This window comes from Mustela putorius, unplaced genomic scaffold (assembly GCF_011764305.1).
Source record: "Mustela putorius furo isolate JIRA1106 unplaced genomic scaffold, ASM1176430v1.1 tig00003870_pilon_pilon_pilon, whole genome shotgun sequence".
Taxonomy (NCBI): domain Eukaryota; kingdom Metazoa; phylum Chordata; class Mammalia; order Carnivora; family Mustelidae; genus Mustela; species Mustela putorius.
Genome location: NW_025422022.1, coordinates 2,659,749 through 2,667,569, shown reverse-complemented (window position 1 = coordinate 2,667,569; position 7,821 = coordinate 2,659,749).

The window sequence follows — 7,821 nt, the reverse complement described above, 5'->3', positions numbered from 1 at the left end:
AAGTCAGATGAACATAGGTACGTTGTATATGTTATAACAACCTATAAACACAATATCCAGCCCATCATGTGAATAATAGGAAACAAACGGCAAACAAACGGTTAGTGCAGTGGCAGCCGATGTGATGTGTCTCCCAAGTTGGAAGTTTCATTTATTCTTTTCATTCTTATTATTCTTTTCATTTATTCTTCCTACAAGGATAGACAACATATACCATCAGTATGAAATCAATAGACACCACCTCACAGGGATCAAAGGGAACCAACTGTCTGCTTGGTACTTCATAAATAATTTCCCTTTGTGCTCACAACAATCTAGTTAGGCGGGAACTACTACCCCAAACTCACACTCACAGGTTAAGGGACCTGTTTGAAAGCAGACAGAGAGCTGAGCTGGGATCAACTGCATGCAGGTCTGGGTCCCTTGGAGCCTGTGTGTGTTTCCCACATCATGCCTACCACCCTGACATCTACGTGGATTTTACTAGCATAGAACCTGACAATGCTTTATACCCTTTACAATGATGGGGATTTTTTAAATTAATTTTTAAAATTTTTTATAAACATATAATGTATTTTTAGCCCCAGGGGTACAGGTCTGTGAATTGCCAGGTTTACACACTTCACAGCACTCAACATAGCACACACACACCCCAATGTCCATAACCCCACCCCCCTCTCCTGACCTCCCCCCCCCCAGCAATCCTCAGTTTGTTCTTCGAGATTAAGAGTCTTTTATGGTTTGTCTCCCTCCCAATCCCATCTTGTTTCATTTATTCTTTTCCTACCCCCCAAACTCCCCACATTACATCTCCACTTCCTCATATCAGGGAGATCATATGATAGTTGTCTTTCTCCGACTGACTTATTTCGCTAAGCATAATACCCTCTAGTTCCAACCACTTCATTGCAAATGGCAAGATTTCATTTCTTTTGATGGCTGCATAGTATTCCATTGTGTATATATACCACATCATCTTTATCCATTCATCTATTGATGGACATCTAGGTTCTTTCCATAGTTTGGCTATTGTGTACATTGCTGCTATAAACATTTGGGTGCATGTGCCCCTTCAGATCCCTATGTTTTTATCTTTAGGGTAAATACCCAGTAGTGCAATTGCTGGGTCATAGGGTAGCTCTATTTTAAACTTTTTGAGGAACCTCCATGCTGTTTTCCAGAGTGGTTGCATCAGCTTGCATTCCCACCAACAGTGTAGGAGGGTTTGGTGGGGATATTTTTTTTTTTTTTTGGAAGGTTTAATTTAATTTTGCTCTTACTACTATTATGACTTTTTATTTGGAAATGGTCTAGATCTCCCAAAAAAATGCAGAAATAGAACAGAGAATTCTCCTGTATCTTTTGCACAGCTTTCCCTACTACGAATATCTTCTACATTAAAGCTTTTTTTTAAAAAAGATTTTATTTATTTATTTGATAGAGAGAGAGAGAGAGAGACAGAGAGATCACAATCAGGCAGAGAGAGAGGGGGAAGCAGGCTCCCTGCTGAGCAGAGAGCCCGAAGCGGTGTTTGATCCCAGGATGCTGAGATCATGACCTGAGGTGAAGGCAGATACTTAACCAACTGAGCCACCCAGGTGCCCCGAGCTCAGAGTTTTCCAACCTCTGCAGTGGGGATTTAGGCCAGAGAATTATTCTGGGGGAGTGCTGTCCTGTGCCTTGTCAAACAACAGCACCTCTAGTCCCAGTAGTCACCACCAAAAATGTTTCCAGACTCCATGATGGTTTTTAAAGTACCAAATTGCTTTACGTTCTTTATTCAAAATACAACTTTGGGTTCAGCATTTTTTAGACACACCACATATAGAAAAATAAACATAGCAAACAATTTCGTTTTAAATCCTCAGAATTTAAAAGACATTTTCAAACTACAAAAATAGCACTATCCTTTAAAAAATCAGAGAGAAAGATGAAGGTTGTGTGTTGACTACACTTCTCTGTTTAAATAAACACTAACAAAAGTCACATTCACAGAAACCTGTTACTCATCCCCAACATCCCACGGCGCACATTTCTCAAGCAAATCTTTAGAGACTGATGAGGTTATTTTCTCTCCCACTATTAGAACTGTAAAAAAAAAAAAAAATTCTATGGAATCACATAACAATCTACTTTCTGAAATAGTGGCCCATTCTTGCGGCTGCTGTCTGGCTAAGAAAGGTGCATTGGGCACCATCTTGTTTCAGCTAAAGAGGGCAGACCCTGGCCAATCAAAGTTGATGGTTCTTTGTCCCCTGGCTCTGAGAACTGCCACCTGCCCCCATATGGGGCTGGGAACCTGCCAACTTCCCATGGCAAGTCAGAGCCCTCCACAGGCAGTATCCCTAGAAAGCTTGGGAACTCCGGACACACACCTACTTAAGCTACGTTGAATTTTAGACTTTGGAGAAATGACTCAGGTGGGTCAGTGACAACGCAGCGACAGTCAACCTTAACAACATCAGGCTCAGGGCTGACGCATGAAACCCAAGTCCATCTTTCCTCACAGAGGGTGCCATTGCACACCCAGCTGGGTCTCCCTGCCCAAAGCCCCAAACCTCTGCCATCACGTAACAGATCATGTTCCCCAGGCATCTGCCATTGCATCTTACGCCAACTCCTACAGAGAATGTTGCTGAATCATTTTAGAAGCCCTTGGCTGTCACATGATTCTCTGGATCGTGAAGACTCCATTTGTAAGAGCTTCTGAACCAACTGGAGCGTCAAAAGCCAAGGCTCAAAAAGCTATGCCTTTCACCTCACAGTGGCCATCAGCACGCTGCTTCTGCCTGCTCCAGATAGAGCCTGCCGGGGTTGTGAGAGGACAAGCCATGGTCCAAGCCTGAGACCCAAGACAGGAGCTTCATCCCCTCCACCTTCTCAGGGCTCTCGGCCATGATAGGCAGTGCCAGGCAGGACAGGACTGATCCTCAGAATACAACGCTTTTACAACTTTTTTTTATTTTTGAGATTTTATTTATTTCTCAAAGAGAGAGCGCACAAGCACGGGGAGCAGCAGGCAAAGGGAGAAGCAGGCTCCCCGCAGAGCAAGGAGCCCAATGCGGGACTTGATCTCAGGACCCTGGGATCATGCATGACCTGAGCTAAAGACAGACACTTAACCAACTGAGCCACCCAGGAGACCCTTTTACTTTTTGAACCTGTTGTTTCCTCTGCCAGAAAACTAGTTTCTCTGGCATGTATTGTACCAATACATAAATTTATTTTTAATGACTTTATGGTAAACAGCAAAGTCCCAAGTAACACAGGATCTAGGAACAGAAGCAACCTCTAGTTCAGATTTGGGAAAATGGGGGACAAAGGGATTACTCACAAACCTTTCTAAATAGGTACTGCTATTACTGTTATTTATGTATTTATTTTTGCAAAAAAATTGATTATTAATATTTGCAAAAGAATATGTCCTGTATTTTACTGTTAAGGACTTGTCTGCCACTTAACATCCATTTATTTCCACAATTATCCATTTATATCAATGTATGGATATCTCAGGGACCTTCAAACTCAATTTGATGTCTAGACTTATGATCCTAAAACAATAGACCTCACTAATCTTGGGGTCTGAATTTAATTGTGATATAAGTGACACATCAGCTTTGGGGTTTTTCTGGCTGAAAAACACAATATCAAAAACAACATGCCTGGGGCACCTGTGTGGCTCAGGTGGCTAAGCAGTTGCCTTTGGTTCAAGTCATGATTTGGAGGTACTGAGATTGAGCCCCACATTGAGAGCTCAGCAACATGCCTAAAATCTGTGCCTAAAAACACAATTTGCTCCTTAACCAGACAGGAATATGCAAATGGTATGTTCTAGACTATTCTAAGCCGTTCTGAATATAAACTCACATTTCTTTTTAAATAATGTAAAATTAGAAAAAACCTAACTCTCTCCAAAAATGTGTAACCTGTTTCATTGCACAAGAACAGCCTCCTGACAATAAGGATGTTTTACTGAAAGATGTCGAGGAAGGAGCAGAAAGGACATGTCCTCTAGAGAGCACTGCAAGGGGGCCGCTTGAAGAATTATTAGTCTCCTGCGATCATAAACTCCTCGTCTGCTGGAGTAAAAGCTTCTTCAACCTTACACGTGTGTAGCTATTTACAGAAAAGCCATCTGTAGGATGCGCTCATGAATTTTTCAACTTAGAGATTAAATGTTTCAAGCTTAGTTCACAAAATCTACCTGTTTTCCATCTTTACTCAATTCAGATTTTCAGACAGAATTTCCCATTTCAGGACACATTAGGATGCTGTTGACTCTTCTCAGGAAATGACCTCAGGTAGCAAATTTCAAAGGACCCGAGCAATGCCAACAAAAAGAATGGGATGAGTAAATGCAATTGAGGAGAAATTATACTGGTCTAATTTCTCTAAATGTCTGTGTGTGAGTCTAAAATACCTTTGCTTTACCAGAGATGTTTGTAGATATGTCGATTTCCCGGTTGAACTGGCTCTGAACTCATGACTTAAAGTATTCTATTAGATTCACTAGCAAATCTCACCAGCACATCTTAAAAGTAAGCCCTTCATCTTCGCCATCTCAAAAACTGATATTCAGCTGAAATGTGACTCTGTTCTCTCCTTGCCAAGATCTGTCCCCACAGAGACAGCCAAGGTCAAAAAACTAGACTCCACAAAATGCAAATACAAAGTCTATCTGAAAGATTCAAGAAAGCATAAATCCTAATGAGCCAAAGTTATTAAGCTCATTAATTAGCTCCGAATACCTTGGAGGATTCAAGGACCACTTAGGGCTGCCTTCCGATAGTCTCCCCGATCAGCTAAAGGGAGTCCGAAGAGGAACATGAAAACACGGCCGATCACCTAGCGGACTGTTTCTATTATGCTGTGGGAAGAGAAATCTGGGTTGGCCTCTCCCAGCGGGTTTCAGGCTCCGCCTGTTATCTACAGGACTGCTCTGCCGAGGGAAAGCCAGGGTCACTGGGCTGAGCCGGGACTGTCAGTTTCCACCCTGCTCCCAGCCCTTTGCCCCTGTGACTGCATCCAGCACATGGCAGATCTCTGGAAAGACCTTCCCGGCCCTGGTTTCACGGGGATTGGCTGTGCAAAGGCTGGACTGCAAACAGCTCACTGTTTGTCAGGGTTGCTTATTAAGTTCCCACACGTCACGGGGCTGTCTTTAACCTACAAACCCGTGCTCCCTTGCGTGAATCAAAAATACACATTTGATTCAGTGCCATGATGCCACAGAAAAGGAAAGCATCCCGTTTCCTCCCGAAAGGCTGTTCCTTGCCCTCCTGACAAAGTGCATGTGATGTGAATCACACTACTCCAAGTGGCTCCAAGCCACACGCTCCTAAGGAACACAACTGAGTCAGGGAATGGGAGAACGTGTCCTACTAAAATATGCACACCCGCTGTGCTGGAAAGCAGCAATATGGGGAACTCGTGAGATAACGTACAGAGACGAACACTACGGCTCCCCAAAATGAAAGGAGCAGAAGGCTCTGCTTTGCTGTGAGATGACAGGTGGACAAGCTCGGGAACCACCATGTCACCAGGGAAGTCCTCAGCCCCAGGCAGGTCAGAAGGAAGGGTACAGCAAGTGAGGGTGTGGTCAGACCGAAAGCCCCCTGGGTGCCTGCTTTCTTCCCCAGTTGAGAGAAAGATGCCCCACCTCTGCAGCCTTGGTTTTCGGATGACAACTGCCCCCCCACCCCCTGCAAGCGCTGCAGGAAAGCTGTCCCTGAACAGTGGTGCCTCAGGGTCCCCCAAAGCTCCGTGGACTTCTTGCCCCCCAGCACCCACTCCCTGGAGCAGGATCCTGACCTCCCGAAGCGAAGTCTTTGAACGCCTGGGAGTGTAAGGGGGAAACTCTGTTCCCTATAAACTGTCATGTTTCCTGCCACTGTTTCTGAAACTCTTCAGGTAAGGACACAGGCTTTGGGATGCCCAGGTGGCTCAGTCATGACCTGCCTTTGGCTCAGGTCATAATCCCAGGGTCCTGGGGTTCAGTGCTGCAACCAGATCCTTGCTCAGCGGGGAGCCTGCTTCTCCCTCTGCCTCCTGTGCCTCCTGCTTGTGCTCTCTCTCCTTCTCTCTTTGACAAATAAATAAATAAAATGTTTAAAATTAAAAAAAAAAAAAAAAAAAAGGACACACGCTTCATTCAACATGCCCTGACCCAGTGACCCATGCGCTCACATGCCCATAAAGAAGAGACTGGAACCTCTCTGGTGGAGGTCAACATCATTAAATGAGCTGAGCAGAAGTGAGTCTCATTAGAGCGGGGCAAGATATTTCAGCTGTTACATTTCAACCAGACTGACCCCCACTTCCTCGAGTTGAGGTAAATATTCCTGCCAAAAAAAATGAATTTTGGAATTTTGCTTTGGGGGATGATGAGTGTGTGAGTTTTCATTCCATTCGGGAAATATACTCTTAAATATTTCCCTTGCCTTGTGATTATTGCCCCTTCCTCTGAAACTGCCTTTTCAAAATCAAAACCTATTTAACTTCCTTAAGTTTCTTACAAAATGTTCGCTATCAGTCTAGGATGAAAAGTTAGCACTTTATAAAATAAAATAGACATTGAGAAGATTGCCCAGTACTTCGAAAGGCTATAACTGCATGCACATGACTGGGCTTTTCCAAATATTCCACAGAATTCTGGACCTTAGAAAAGCTATTCTCCACGATTTGTGAGACAGCAAAGCCAGATTTCCTCACCTAAAAGCCATGTTTGACATTCGTTATATTATGAAATAAGTACTTCTAAAATTAGTTGCTTGAATTCCAAAATACATTTTTGAAAGTCAATAATTTTTTTTAAAGAATAGAAAATTTGCACTTCACACTTCTTTAGAACCCATTTCTTCTTTTATTCCAAATTTGAAGGCTTACCGTTTTAAAGAATGCCAGACAAGGGGATCTCTATTTTGATCATGATATTGGGCTCCTAATTCCATCCTTGTGTAATTTTAAATAATCCCAAACAATCCAAAATCATGCACAATTATCCTAGGAACTAGCATGTCAAACTGTGCTGGAGGCTACACACACCATCAATACTTTTCAGCTAAAATGTGTTCCTAAACACATAAGAAAAATACAAAATACATTTATCCAAGTATTATTATGCAATAATGCACTTTTTATAGATTTTTTATTTTGTTTTATTTACTTACTTGACACAGAGAGAGAGATCCCAAGTAAGCATAGAGGCAGGCAGAGAGAGAGGAAGGGAAGCAGGCTCTCCGCTAAGCAGAGAACCTGACACGGGACTCGATCCCAGGACCCTGAGATCATGACCTGAGCCAAAGGCAGAGGCTTAACCTGAACCACCCAGGCGCCCGAATAATGCACTTTTTAAAAAAGAAACCGTATATCGAACCCAAAAAGGGACATTGCTTATTTTTGTAACAGAAAAATGATGTAATTCTAAACATTGCTTATTTTTGTTATAAAGCTTTTTATAACTAGATGGGAACTAAGTGTTATTATTTCACAGACATGGCTATTTTTTAGTCTGCTTTACTCCAAGTGTAAATTATAATGTATTAGCTTCTGATGGCTTTCCACTAATAATTATTTAAATATTTTCCCCAAACCAATGAATTACCTCTGGCAAACATTGTTATAGTCAAAAGCGATGTCTCCAAACCAGAAGTTAAATTAAATATTGTTGTGGCTTAAGACATCTCATTTTGAAGCATGGAAGCATCCGGCAGTTCCTATGATGTCCATTCAGATGGATGCTATATTTCAGCTGTACTGATTTATTATTATTTCTTAGATGAAAGAAGACAAGTAGATTCTCCTCCCCTGTATAGTAATAAT